The sequence below is a fragment of the Pseudophryne corroboree genome, unplaced genomic scaffold (assembly GCF_028390025.1).
Source record: "Pseudophryne corroboree isolate aPseCor3 unplaced genomic scaffold, aPseCor3.hap2 scaffold_545, whole genome shotgun sequence".
In the NCBI taxonomy this organism is placed as follows: Eukaryota; Metazoa; Chordata; class Amphibia; order Anura; family Myobatrachidae; genus Pseudophryne; species Pseudophryne corroboree.
The window spans coordinates 1-13,677 of NW_026970145.1; the positions used below are offsets into that span (position 1 = coordinate 1).

Below are 13,677 nucleotides of genomic sequence, written 5' to 3' on the forward strand. Positions count from 1 at the left end.
AGAACTTTCTTGACTATACTAAATGCTTGAAAGATCTGGGAGCACATGGAAAAGAGTACAAACCATGTTTACAGCAAGGGGAAGCCTGGTGAGAAATCTGCTTTCTTTCTTTCAAATTGGGTGCTCACTTTGAGCTGAATGAGGACTGCTGGCATGGCACTCAGGCGACAGGTGGAATCTTGGTCATGTTCTGGTTTCTCTTCAGAACGAACAAATCTTTCGCCTTTTACTAAAGATTTCCGTGGAGAGGAGCAAAACTGAGTTTTATCTCAATTTTTGCATGCCCCATCTTATTGGGATTTTATTTTATCGGTTTAAAGATAGAACGAGTGTGCTTTAATGTAAGCTCATTTGCATAGAAATGACAGTAAATGTTTGTTTCTTTTCAAACAGAACTTTCTTGACCACACTAATTGCTTGAAAGATCTGGGAGCACATGGAAAAGAGTACAAACCATGTTTATAGCAAGGGGAAGCCTGGTGAGAAATCTGCTTTCTTTCTTTCAAATTGGGTGCTCACTTTGAGCTGAATGAGGATTGCTGGCATGGCACTCAGGCGACAGGTGGAATCTTGGTCATGCTCTGGTTTCTCTTCAAAACGAACAGATCTTTCGCCTTTTATTAAAGATTTCCGTGGAGAGGAGCAAAACTGAGTTTTATCTCAATTTTTGCATGCTCCGTCTTATTGGGGTTTCTTTTATCGGTTTAAAGATAGAACGAGTGTGCTTTAATGTAAGCTCATTTGCATAGAAATGACAGTAAATGTTTGTTTCTTTTCAAACAGAACTTTCTTGACTATACTAATTGCTTGAAAGATCTGGGAGCACATGGAAAAGAGTACAAACCATGTTTATAGCAAGGGGAAGCCTGGTGAGAAATCTGCTTTCTTTCTTTCAAATTGGGTGCTCACTTTGAGCTGAATGAGGACTGCTGGCATGGCACTCAGGCGACAGGTGGAATCTTGGTCATGTTCTGGTTTCTCTTCAGAACGAACAAATCTTTCGCCTTTTACTAAAGATTTCCGTGGAGAGGAGCAAAACTGAGTTTTATCTCAATTTTTGCATGCCCCATCTTATTGGGGTTTTATTTTATCGGTTTAAAGATAGAACGAGTGTGCTTTAATGTAAGCTCATTTGCATAGAAATGACAGTAAATGTTTGTTTCTTTTCAAACAGAACTTTCTTGACCACACTAATTGCTTGAAAGATCTGGGAGCACATGGAAAAGAGTACAAACCATGTTTATAGCAAGGGGAAGCCTGGTGAGAAATCTGCTTTCTTTCATTCAAATTGGGTGCTCACTTTCAGCTGAATGAGAACTGCTGGCATGGCACTCAGGCGACAGGTGGAATCTTGGTCATGCTCTGGTTTCTCTTCAGAACTAACAAATATTTCGCCTTTTATTAAAGATTTCCGTGGAGAGGAGCAAAACTGAGTTTTATCTCAATTTTTGCATGCCCCATATTATTGGGGTTTCTTTTATCAGTTTAAAGACAGAACGAGTGTGCTTTCTTGTTAGCTTTAATGTAAGTTTATTTGCATAACAATGACAGTAAATGTTGTTTCTTTTCAAACAGAACTTTCTTGACCATGCTACTTGCTTAAAGGTCTGGGAGCACATGGAAAACAGTACAAACCATGCAGTATCACAAGAGCCTTTATTTGATCTTTCATGAAGATAGAGCAGAATTGAGGACACGTCAACAATTTCTGCCGAAGGTGGTTCATCTTTCCACATGGTGCCTTTGGCCACTGACACCTTCGTTGAGTCAAAGTCTCTGGCTGTGGTCAGAACTTTGAAAATGTATGTCACCAGAACGGTTCAGATTAGGAAAACAGAGGCTCTGTTTGTCCTGTATGCTCCCAACAGGATTTGGTGTCCTGCTTCCATGCAGACCATTATGCGCTGGATCTGTGGTAAGATTCAGCATGCTCGTTCCACGGCAGGATTGCCGTTACTGAAGTAGGTGAAGACCCATTCTACTAGAAAGGTGGGTTCATCCTTGGCAGCTGGTCGGGGAGTCTCGGCATTGCAACTTTGCCGAGCAGCTATTTAGTAAACACTTTTGCTAAGTTTTACAAGTTTGATACCTTGGCTGATGATAACCTTAAGTTGGGTCATTCGGTGCTGCAGAGTCGTACGCACTCTCCCACCCGTTCAAGAGCTTTGGTATAACCCCATGGTTCTTAATGTGACCCCAGCATCCTCTAGGTCGTATGAGAAAATAGGATTTTAATACCTACCGGTAAATCCTTTTCTCTTAGTCTGTAGAGGATGCTGGGCACCCGTCCCAGTCCATACTGTGTCTGCAGTTATTACTTGTGGTTATACACATGTTGTGTTATGGTTCTGGTCAGCTTTTTGCTGCAATTGTTCATGCCGTTGGCTTGTGTTCTGTTGAATGCCACGTTCTGCGGCATGTTTAAGGTGTGAGCTGGTAAGATGCTCACCTTAGTTTAACAATAAATCCTTTCCTCGAAATGTCCGTCTCCCTGGGCACAGTTCCTATAACTGGAGTCTGGAGGAGGGGCATAGAGGGAGGAGCCAGTTCACACCCTTTGAAAGTCTTAAAGTGCCCATGTATCTTGCGGATCCCGTCTATACCCCATGGTTCTTAATGTGACCCCAGCATCCTCTACGGACTAAGAGAAAAGAATGCCCTTGCGCACTATCCTGACTTCTCCTCCCGTCTGCTTACTTTGTGCCTTCCAACGCACAATGCGAACTACAGGTGGTGCTGCAGGGCCCACACCCTTTTACTTGCCTTACAGAACAGCTCTGGAGCTGTTACAGTGCCCAGCTGCTGCAAGAAATCAGCTTGAATGCTTCAGGGGATGGGGCATGGCCAACATGAGCCCCACACCAAAGGAGGGTGGGGGTGTTTAATGTGAACTAGGGGTCATCCAAGCACTGCAAAAGGCCGCCATGCCCTGCATGCCCCTTTTCTCTTTTCATATGCAGATGAGGGTTCCAGTCAACTTTGGCCCACTGCTTGGATAACATCACCGTATGCAAATCCGTCTGCTGCAGACCTTCCCCCAGGAATGCTTGTACTAGTTGTTGCATATGGTGCTTCAGTATTAGGCAGCCTTCCGCCCTCCCATGTTCATCTGAAAAGATGTGGTCTCCCTGCAGTTGTTGTCCCCAGATGAGAGTTCCCTTGTGCTTCCTCAGTTGAATCTCCTTAACTTGACGGGGGAGGTGCTGCCCGAGCAGCCCTCCCCAGCCCTATCCCAACTCATATTTATTTTGCATATGAGATCTCTTGATCATGAAGATTGTTCTCACAGGGTGAGGTTCATCCATTATATTTTAAAATAGGAAGGTACGAATTACATATTTGAATTGCATCTATGTGCTGGATTCAAATGTCCCCCCCCCCCCTTCCTTTCTCAATTGTGCCCGTCAGCAGCTATTCTAAGGTTGCTGCCAATGGGTGTGACACATTAATTTCTTCTGTGGGGTACACTGGACTCCACAAGGATTCACATTGGGGTGTAGAGTAGGATCTTGATCTGAGGCACCAACCGGCTCAAAGCTTTTGACTGTTCCCAAGAAGCTCAGTGCATTCTCCTCTATAACCCCGCTTCCATGAACAGGGAGCTCAGTTTGTAGTTGGTGCCTTCAGTAGCAGGCCAATTAACAGGGGCCTGCCTCAGGCAGCCTATTCTTAGCTATTAATTTTGACAAGAAAAGAAGAACTTGTTTTATGAGAATCTACAAGGGCTGCAGCAGGCTAGGTCTAATAGACATCTTTACTGCAGCTTCATCACTCCCAGCGGCGCTGTATACTCCCGTGCCCTGGTTGCTGGGTCACTGCAGCGGAGGCTCCGGTTTCATCCTAAGGTCAGTCACACACACACCACCCTTCCGGATCACGAGGCCGCTGCTGAAGGGGAGCGAGGCCGTAGGGGGTGGGCCGTGTGCGCACTGCGGTGGACACTGATTACTGGGCAGCCGCTCCACTAGCCACCAGGTACAGTTAAGGAGCACAGGTCTGGGGGTTTTTCTCCTATATTAACCCAATTTTGTACTGCCCGCAGCGCATTGTGATAGGTAATAGGGCCTGATTCAGGTTGGATTGCAATCACAATAAGCGATCCAACTGCAAAAATTGCTAAGAGCATACGCATGTGCCTGCATTTTCTGCGGCACCCCGCAGAGAATGTGATCGCCTCTGCCTGTCAATCGGGGCGGGGAAGGGGGGGAGAGGTGGGTCAGCAACACTCCATTTCCAAGTCAGGGATGGAGCGGTGCGGGGGCAAGGCTTCAAAATGGGGTCTGCAACGGAGGAGACACAGGGGGCGTGGTCACAGCGACTGTATGACATCACATTCAGCCGCTGTGATCACAAAAATGGTGGCGGCTTCCTGCGCGCACATACAGTCTGCACCAGCAGGAGCCTACACCATTTTTTATGATCACGCTGAACTGCAGTGCGACTGCAATTACAGCATGGTCAAGAAGGGAGGCGTCATGCTGGGTGGCCATGCCCTGTCACTTTGCAGGAGCCAGCACCGCTCACACACTAGTCCCCGGGTGCAGCCCCCAACCCCCGGGACACCCGGAGCAACAAAATGTAGATTCAGGCCACCAGGCCACGCCCCTACCTATGAAACCATGCCTCCTTTTTACCATTGCACTGCTTATCTGCGCGCACTGCATTACAATCTCCCTCGCCACCTCTCTGGGTGTCACCAGTGATAGTGACACCTCTGCCATGCTTGTAGCAGCTGGTCCTAAGATCTACGCCTCAAACCCTGAGTGTTTGCCCTTGTGACTTGTTGATCATCATAGCGAAGCAGATGCTTACAGAAAACTGCAGGGGCTTAGATTGAAAATAAAAAATTGATAGGGTATAAGGTAGAGAGGAGCGGGTTCGGTTCTCCGAGAACCGAATTCCCCACGAACTCCACGTGGTTTACACTGGTCCGAGGCAGGCTCGGTTGTTCCCGCCTGACTCGGAAAACCTGAACAAGGGAAAATGTCATCATCCCGCTGTCGGATTCTCGCGAGATTCGGATTCCATATAAAGAGCTGCGCGTTGCTGCCATTTTTACTCGTGCATTGAAGAGAGAGCGGAGAGGACGTGGCTATGTTCTCTCAGTGGAAATCTCAATATCAGTGCTCAGTATCAGTGGTTACTTATTGCTGCTCAGTAATACTAGTAGTGTGTCTCTCCTGCTCAGTGTCAGTTCTCAGTAGTATCCTCATCAGTGCTCAGTATCACTGTTCATTGTCTTGTGCTGCATTGTGTTGCTCAGCATAATACAGTACATTACTAATAGTCCAGTGCTGCATCTTGCTGCTCAGTGTCAGTTCTAGTATCCTCATCAGTGCTCACTATCACTGCTCATTGCATTGTGGTGTTCTGTATACTACAATAACATAGTAATATAGTAACATAGTTTTTGAGGTTGAATAGAGGCAAATTGCCCATCGTGTTCAACCTGTTTTAAGTTGTGATGATTCTACATACTTGCTGAATAATGTTTTATGACTAGTTAGCTACTATAACTCATGTTACCCCCGGATTAACCATGTTGATATTTTAAGTATTATAACCTTGGATAGCTTTTTCATTCAGAAATGTATCCATTCCTTTTTTAAATCCAATTACAGAGTCCGCCATTACCACCTTCCCTGGCAGGGAATTCCACATCCTGATTGCCCTAACAGTGAAGAAACCTTTCCTCCATTGCGTTCTGAACTTTCCTCCAGTCGCAGCGAGTGACCACGTGTTCTTTTAATAAATAATTCCTCTGATAACTCTTTGTTATGTATCTTTACATATTTGAAGATATTAATAATATCTCCTCTTAGGCACCTCTTTTCTAGTGTATAAATATTCAGCCTAGTAAGTCTTTCCTTATAGTCCAGTACTTTCAGGCCTTTAATCAATTTAGTCTTCAGGATCTCTGACACTTCCATGAGCAGCAGAGTAGTGCAATGGAAGCATGCTGGGCCCATAACCCAGAGGTCGATTGATCGAAACTATCCTCTGCTATGTGCATTTTTTTTTTTATAATTAAAGTAATCAAAAACTGGGATTGATATTTTGGCACTTTTATTTTTACTTAAAGTACAATAACTTTTATCATTTTAATTTGTTTTAATAGTATATTGACAGCATTGTTTTCTTTAAAAAATCCACTTAATTTTCTTTACCCTATTACTGAAATGGTAATTGACAAAAACAAACTACATTGTCACCAGAAGAGCAATGCAAAATGTACAAGTGATATATGAAAATTATCTTCCATCTTGAATTTCAATGATGCATTGGGACAACAATTTGTGAGAAACATCTTCACCCATAAAGAAAGATTTTCTTAATTCCTTACCTGTGTGCTGATTAGATATCACCTTGTTTTCACATTAAACAGACTTCCCCATGAGGAAGCAGCAAGGATGCAGTGACGTTTCCTGGTGTCAACCTGTATTATTTCAGTAGACATTGAAATGAGGATGCATCTTTGATGCCTTTCCAATGAAGCAAGTTTAATTCAGTAATAGGTGAAAAACCATTCCTACAAAGGTGTTAATCAGAGACTTGGCTTTGTGGACACTTTTCAGAGAGCAAATTTGTTAGCATAAACATAAAATCAGAAAATGAAGAGCTGTTTAATCACTCAATTGGACTTTTCTGCCAGCATAATTTTTTTTCTCTGCAACTCACTGCTAAATTGTGCTTCCTAGCTGTTTTTTTATAAAATCACTTAATCAAATCTAACTCTGATTACATCAGAGAAGGCCAGGTACCCTACACCATAAGGGGGGTTTTTGAAATTTTGACTTGTCTACTTAAAGATCACCAAAATCTGATTACAAGGTCAATTACATCCCTGGGTGGGATTGAACCACCAACCTTTTGGTTAATAGCCAAACATGCTAACCGATTGCGCCACAGAGACACCTTGCGAAAGTCAATACTGACAAAGGCTAATAAGCATTCATCTAGAACGTTTCCTAGAAAAACTTTAAAAAGTCAATAATCTGGAGAATTTTTGTAAGAAACACATTGGTACTTTCCCATGATGAGTGAGTGCTTCAGGATTTCTTGCACTTACATGGGCTATTAACCAAAAGGTTGGTGGTTCAATCCCACCCAGGGATGTAATTGACCTTGTCATCAGATTTTGGTGATCTTTAAGTAGACAAGTCAAAATTTCAAACCCCCTCTTATGGTGTAGGGTACCTGGCCTTCTCTGACGTAATCAGAGTTAGATTTAATTAAGTGATTTTATAAAAAACAGCTAGGAAGCACAATTTAGCAGTGGGTTGCAGAGAAAAAAATAACATTTTAAACCTACCGGTAATTTTTTTTTCTCGTAGTCCGTAGAGGATGATGGGGACTCCGTAAGGACCATGGGGGATAGACGGGCTCCGCAGCAGACATGGGCACTTTAAGAAAGACTTTAGATCTGGGTGTGCACTGGCTCCTCCCTCTATGCCCCTCCTCCATACCTCAGTTAGAGAAACTGTGCCCAGAGGAGACGGACAGTACGAGGAAAGGATTTTTGTTAATCCAAGGTCAAGATTCATACCAGCCACACCAATCACACCGTATAACTTGTGATATACTACCCAGTTAACAGTATGAAAACAACATAGCATCAGTCCAAGACCGATGAAAACTAACATATAACCCTTATGTAAGCAATAACTATATACAAGTCTTGCAGAAGTAGACAGCACTTGGGACGGGCACCCAGCATCCTCTACGGACTACGAGAAAAAGATTTACCGGTAGGTTTAAAATCTTATTTTCTCTTACGTCCTAGAGGATGCTGGGGACTCCGTAAGGACCATGGGGATTATACCAAAGCTCCCAAACGGGCAGGAGAGTGCGGATGACTTTGCAGCACCGATTGAGCAAACAGGAGGTCCTCCTCAGCCAGGGTATCAAACTTATAGAACTTTGCAAAGGTGTTTGAACCAACTTTGACCCACTGCTTGGATGACATCACCATATGCAAATCCATCTGCGGCAGGCCTTCCCCCAGGAATGCTTGCACTAGTTGTTGCATTTGGTTTGTTGTTTGGGGGTGCTTCAGTATTAGGCAGCCTTCTGCCCTCCCATGTTCATCTGAAAATATGTGTTCTCCCTGCAGTTGTTGTCCCCAGATGAGAGTTCCCTTGTGCTGCCTCAGTTGAATCTCCTTTACTTGACAGAGATGTGCCTGAGCAGCGGCCCTCCCCAGCCCTATCCCAAATCATACTTATTTTGCATAGGAGATACCATGGTCATGAAGATTGTTCTCCCAGGGTTAGGTTAATTCATTGCATTCTGGGTATGCTGACCCCTGTGATTTCCCCAAATGTGGGAAACTCAACTGCATTATTTGTGGTAGTGGGGGACTGTGTTTGTGCTTTCCTCTGGTCAGCTCTGGTAAAAGTCAGATTTCTTTGTCTCAGATCTTCCTCTAGCCTTGTTCTTCTTTCGAGAGTTCCCTTGTGCTGCCTCAGTTGGATCTCCTTCACTTGACAGGGGGGTGCCCGAGCAGCGACCCTCCCCAGCTCTAGCCCAACTCCTACTTACCTGCCAGGTGAGATACTATGATCATGAAGATGCTTCTCCCAGGGCAAGGCTCACCCATTGCACTCTGGGTGTGCTGCCCCTGCGATTTCCCCAAATGTGGGAAACTTGACTGCATAATTTGTGTTTCCCCTGGTCGGCTCTCATATAATTCAGATCTCTTTGTCTCAGGTCTCTCTCCAGCCTAGTTTGCTGTCTGTTTCCACTTCTTTTTTCTTGAGCCCCTCCCTTCTATACCCTTGTGCACTATCCTGACTTCTCCCGTCTGCTTACTTTGTGCCTTCCAACGCACAATACAAACTACAGGTAGTGCTGCAGGGCCCACACCCTTTTACTTGCTTTACAGAGCAGCTCTGGAGCTGTTACAGTGCCCAGCTGCTGCAAGAAATCAGCTTGAATGCTTCAGGGGCTGGGGCATAGCCAACATGAGCCCCACACCGAAGGAGGGTGGAGGTGTTTAATGCAAACTAGGGGTCATCCAAGCGCCGCAAAAGGCCGCCATGCCCTGCACACCCCTTTATTCTTTTCATATGCAGACGAGGGTTGAAGCCAACTTTGACCCACTGCTTGGATGACATCACCATATTCAAATCCATCTGCTGCAGGCCTTCCCCCAGGAATGCTTGCACTAGTTTTTGCATTTGGTTTGTTGTTTGGGGGTGCTTCAGTATTAGGCAGCCTTCTGCCCTCCCATGTTCATCTGAAAATATGTGTTCTCCCTGCAGTTGTTGTCCCCAGATGAGAGTTCCCTTGTGCTGCCTCAGTTGAATCTCCTTTACTTGACAGAGATGTGCCTGAGCAGCGGCCCTCCCCAGCCCTATCCCAAATCATACTTATTTTGCATAGGAGATACCATGGTCATGAAGATTGTTCTCCCAGGGTTAGGTTCATTCATTGCATTCTGGGTATGCTGACCCCTGTGATTTCCCCAAATGTGGGAAACTCAACTGCATTATTTGTGGTAGTGGGGGACTGTGTTTGTGCTTTCCTCTGGTCAGCTCTGGTAAAAGTCAGATTTCTTTGTCTCAGATCTTCCTCTAGCCTTGTTCTTCTTTCGAGAGTTCCCTTGTGCTGCCTCAGTTGGATCTCCTTCACTTGACAGGGGGGTGCCCGAGCAGCGACCCTCCCCAGCTCTAGCCCAACTCCTACTTACCTGCCAGGTGAGATACTATGATCATGAAGATGCTTCTCCCAGGGCAAGGCTCACCCATTGCACTCTGGGTGTGCTGCCCCTGCGATTTCCCCAAATGTGGGAAACTTGACTGCATAATTTGTGTTTCCCCTGGTCGGCTCTCATATAATTCAGATCTCTTTGTCTCAGGTCTCTCTCCAGCCTAGTTTGCTGTCTGTTTCCACTTCTTTTTTCTTGAGCCCCTCCCTTCTATACCCTTGTGCACTATCCTGACTTCTCCCATCTGCTTACTTTGTGCCTTCCAACGCACAATGCAAACTACAGGTAGTGCTGCAGGGCCCACACCCTTTTACTTGCTTTACAGAGCAGCTCTGGAGCTGTTACAGTGCCCAGCTGCTGCAAGAAATCAGCTTGAATGCTTCAGGGGCTGGGGCATAGCCAACATGAGCCCCACACCGAAGGAGGGTGGAGGTGTTTAATGCGAACTAGGGGTCATCCAAGCGCCGCAAAAGGCCGCCATGCCCTGCACACCCCTTTTTTCTTTTCATATGCAGACGAGGGTTGAAGCCAACTTTGACCCACTGCTTGGATGACATCACCATATGCAAATCCATCTGCTGCAGGCCTTCCCCCAGGAATGCTTGCACTAGTAGTTGCATTTGGTTCGTTGTTTGGGGGTGCTTCAGTTTTAGGCAGCCTTCTGCCCTCCCATGTTCATCTGAAAATATGTGTTCTCCCTGCAGTTGTTGTCCCCAGATGAGAGTTCCCTTGTGCTGCCTCAGTTGAATCTCCTTTACTTGACAGAGATGTGCCTGAGCAGCGGCCCTCCCCAGCCCTATCCCAAATCATACTTATTTTGCATAGGAGATACCTTGGTCATGAAGATTGTTCTCCCAGGGTGAGGTTCATTCATTGCATTCTGGGTATGCTGACCCCTGTGATTTCCCCAAATGTGGGAAACTCGACTGCATTATTTGTGGTAGTGGGGGACTGTGTTTGTGCTTTCCTCTGGTCAGCTCTGGTAAAAGTCAGATTTCTTTGTCTCAGATCTTCCTCTAGCCTTGTTCTTCTTTCGAGAGTTCCCTTGTGCTGCCTCAGTTGGATCTCCTTCACTTGACAGGGGGTGCCCAAGCAGCAATCCTCCACAGCTCTAGCCCAACTCCTACTTACCTGCCAGGTGAGATACTATGATCTTCACTGTTAGGGCAATCAGGATGTGGAATTCCCTGCCAGGGAAGGTGGTAATGGCGGACTCTGTAATTGGATTTAAAAAAGGAATGGATACATTTCTGAATGAAAAAGCTATCCAAGGTTATAATACTTAAAATATCAACATGGTTAATCCGGGGGTAACATGAGTTGTAGTAGTTAACTAGTCATAAAACATTATTCAGCAAGTATGTAGAATCATCACAACTTAAAACAGGTTGAACACGATGGGCAATTTGCCTCTTTTCAACCTCAAAAACTATATTACTATATGTTACTATATTACTATGTTACTGTAGTATACAGAACACCACAATGTAATGAGCAGTGATAGTGAGCACTGATGAGGATACTAGAACTGACACTGAGCAGCAAGATGCAGCACTGGACTATTAGTAATGTACTGTAGTATGCTGAGCACCACAATGCAGCACAAGACAATGAGCAGTGATACTGAGCACTGATGAGGATACTACTGAGAACTGACACTGAGCAGGAGAGACACACTACTAGTATTACTGAGCAGCAATAAGTAACCACTGATACTGAGCACTGATATTGAGATTTCCACTGAGAGAACATAGCCACGTCCTCTCCGCTCCCTCTTCAATGCACGAGTAAAAATGGCGGCAACGCGCAGCTCTTTATATGAAATCCGAATCTCGCGAGAATCCGACAGCGGGATGATGACATTTTCCCTTGTTCAGGTTTTCCGAGTCAGGCGGGAACAACCGAGCCTGCCTCGGACCAGTGTAAACCACGTGGAGTTCGTGGGGAATTCGGTTCTCGGAGAACCGAACCCGCTCCTCTCTACCTTATACCCATATATTTTTTTATTTTCAATCTAAGCCCCTGCAGTTTTCTGTAAGCATCTGCTTCGCTATGATGATCAACAAGTCACAAGGGCAAACACTCAGGGCTTGAGGCGTAGATCTTAGGACCAGCTGCTACAAGCATGGCAGAGGTGTCACTATCACTGGTGACACCCAGAGAGGTGGCGAAGGAGATTGTAATGCAGTGCGCGCAGATAAGCAGCGCAATGGTAAAAAGGAGGCATGGTTTCATAGGTAGGGGCGTGGCCTGGTGGTGTGAATCTACATTTTGTTGCTCCGGGTGTCCCGGGGGTTGGGGGCTGCACCCGGGGACTAGTGTGTGAGCGGTGCTGGCTCCTGCACAGTGACAGGACATGGCCACCCAGCATGACGCCTCCCTTCTTGACCAATCTGTAATTGCAGTCGCACTGCAGTTCAGCGTGATCATAAAAAATGGTGTAGCCTCCTGCTGGTGCAGACTGTATGTGCGCGCAGGAAGCCGCCACCATTTTTGTGATCACAGCGGCTGAATGTGATGTCATACAGCCGCTGTGACCACGCCCCCTGTGTCTCCTCCATTGCAGACCCCATTTTGAAGCCTTGCCCCCGCACCGCTCCATCCCTGACTTGGAAATGGAGTGTTGCTGACCCCCCTCTCCCCGCCTGCCCCGATTGACAGGCAGAGGCGATCGCATTCTCTGCGGGGTGCCGCAGAAAATGCAGGCACATGCGTATGCTCTTAGCAATTTTTGCAGTTGGATCGCTTACTGTGATTGCAATCCAACCTGAATCAGGCCCTATTACCTATCACAATGCGCTGCGGGCAGTACAAAATTGGTTTAATATGGGAGAAAAAACCCCAGACCTGTGCTCCTTAACTGTACCTGGTGGCTCGTGGAGCGGCTGCCCAGTAATCAGTGTCCACGCCAGTGCGCACACGGTCCACCCCCTACGGCCACGCTCCCCTTCATCAGCGGCCTCGTGATCCGGAAGGGCGGTGCGTGTGTGACTGACCTTAGGAAGAAACCGGAGCCTCCGCTGCAGTGACCCAGCAACCAGGGCACGGGAGTATACAGCGCCGCTGGGAGTGATGAAGCTGCAGTAAAGATGTCTATTAGACCTAGCCTGCTGCAGCCCTTGTAGATTCTCATAAAAAAAGTTCTTATTTTCTTGTCAAAATTAATAGCTAAGAATAGGCTGCCTGAGGCAGGCCCCTGTTAAGTGGCCTGCTACTGAAGGCACCAACTACAAACTGAGCTCCCTGTTCATGGAAGCGGGGTTATAGAGGAGAATGCGCTGAGCATCTTGGGAACAGTCAAAAGCTTTGAGCCGGTTGGTGCCTCAGATCAAGATCCTACTCTACACCCCAATGTGAATCCTTGTGGAGTCCAGTGTACCCCACAGAAGAAATTAATGTGTCACACCCATTGGCAGCAACCTTAGAATAGCTGCTGACGGGCACAATTGAGAAAGGAAGGGGGGGGGGGACATTTGAATCCAGCACATAGATGCAATTCAAATATGTAATTTGAACCTTCCTATTTTAAAATATAATGGATGAACTTCACCCTGTGATAACAATCTTCATGATATAGAGATCTCATATGCAAAATAAGTATGAGTTGGGATAGGGCTGGGGAGGGTGGCTGCTCGGGCAAGCCCCTCCCCCGTCAAGTTAAGGAGATTCAACTGAGGAAGCACAAGGGAACTCTCGTCTGGGGACAACAACTGCAGGGAGACCACATTTTTTCAGATGAACATGGGAGGGCGGAAGGCTGCCTAATACTGAAGCACCATCAAATATCAAACCATATGCAATAACTAGTACAAGTATTCCTGGGGGAAGGTCTGCAGGAGACGAATTTGCATACGGTGATGTCATCCAAGCAGTGGGCCAAAGTTGGCTGGAACCCTCATCTGCATATGAAAAGAGAAAAGGGTTATGCAGGGCATGGCGGCCTTTTGCGGCGCTTGGATGACCCCTAG

The 13,677-nt window shown here is 46.2% G+C and overlaps 8 non-coding genes and 2 pseudogenes across 8 annotated transcripts; 9 read left to right on the plus strand and 1 right to left on the minus strand.

The window, feature by feature from the left end:
* Window positions 1-185: 185 nt before the first annotated feature.
* Window positions 186-301, plus strand: LOC135032547 (U5 spliceosomal RNA). The gene has a single exon (XR_010228051.1). It is a non-coding gene; the product is annotated as a U5 spliceosomal RNA (small nuclear RNA).
* A 275-nt stretch (window positions 302-576) lies between these two features.
* On the plus strand, window positions 577-692 carry LOC135032553 (U5 spliceosomal RNA). The gene has a single exon (XR_010228057.1). It is a non-coding gene; the product is annotated as a U5 spliceosomal RNA (small nuclear RNA).
* A 274-nt stretch (window positions 693-966) lies between these two features.
* On the plus strand, window positions 967-1,082 carry LOC135032545 (U5 spliceosomal RNA). The gene has a single exon (XR_010228049.1). It is a non-coding gene; the product is annotated as a U5 spliceosomal RNA (small nuclear RNA).
* A 275-nt stretch (window positions 1,083-1,357) lies between these two features.
* LOC135032556 (U5 spliceosomal RNA) lies at window positions 1,358-1,473 on the plus strand. The gene has a single exon (XR_010228060.1). It is a non-coding gene; the product is annotated as a U5 spliceosomal RNA (small nuclear RNA).
* A 5,366-nt stretch (window positions 1,474-6,839) lies between these two features.
* On the minus strand, window positions 6,840-6,913 carry TRNAN-AUU (transfer RNA asparagine (anticodon AUU)). The gene has a single exon. It is a non-coding gene; the product is annotated as a tRNA-Asn (tRNA).
* Window positions 6,914-8,217: 1,304 nt separating this feature from the next.
* LOC135032525 (U1 spliceosomal RNA) lies at window positions 8,218-8,381 on the plus strand. The gene has a single exon (XR_010228033.1). It is a non-coding gene; the product is annotated as a U1 spliceosomal RNA (small nuclear RNA).
* A 152-nt stretch (window positions 8,382-8,533) lies between these two features.
* LOC135032481 (U1 spliceosomal RNA) lies at window positions 8,534-8,675 on the plus strand (annotated as a pseudogene).
* Window positions 8,676-9,367: 692 nt separating this feature from the next.
* Window positions 9,368-9,531, plus strand: LOC135032513 (U1 spliceosomal RNA). Its single transcript, XR_010228023.1, has one exon. It is a non-coding gene; the product is annotated as a U1 spliceosomal RNA (small nuclear RNA).
* Window positions 9,532-9,683: 152 nt separating this feature from the next.
* Window positions 9,684-9,825, plus strand: LOC135032482 (U1 spliceosomal RNA; annotated as a pseudogene).
* A 692-nt stretch (window positions 9,826-10,517) lies between these two features.
* LOC135032581 (U1 spliceosomal RNA) lies at window positions 10,518-10,681 on the plus strand. Its single transcript, XR_010228084.1, has one exon. It is a non-coding gene; the product is annotated as a U1 spliceosomal RNA (small nuclear RNA).
* The last annotated feature ends 2,996 nt before the right edge of the window (window positions 10,682-13,677 follow it).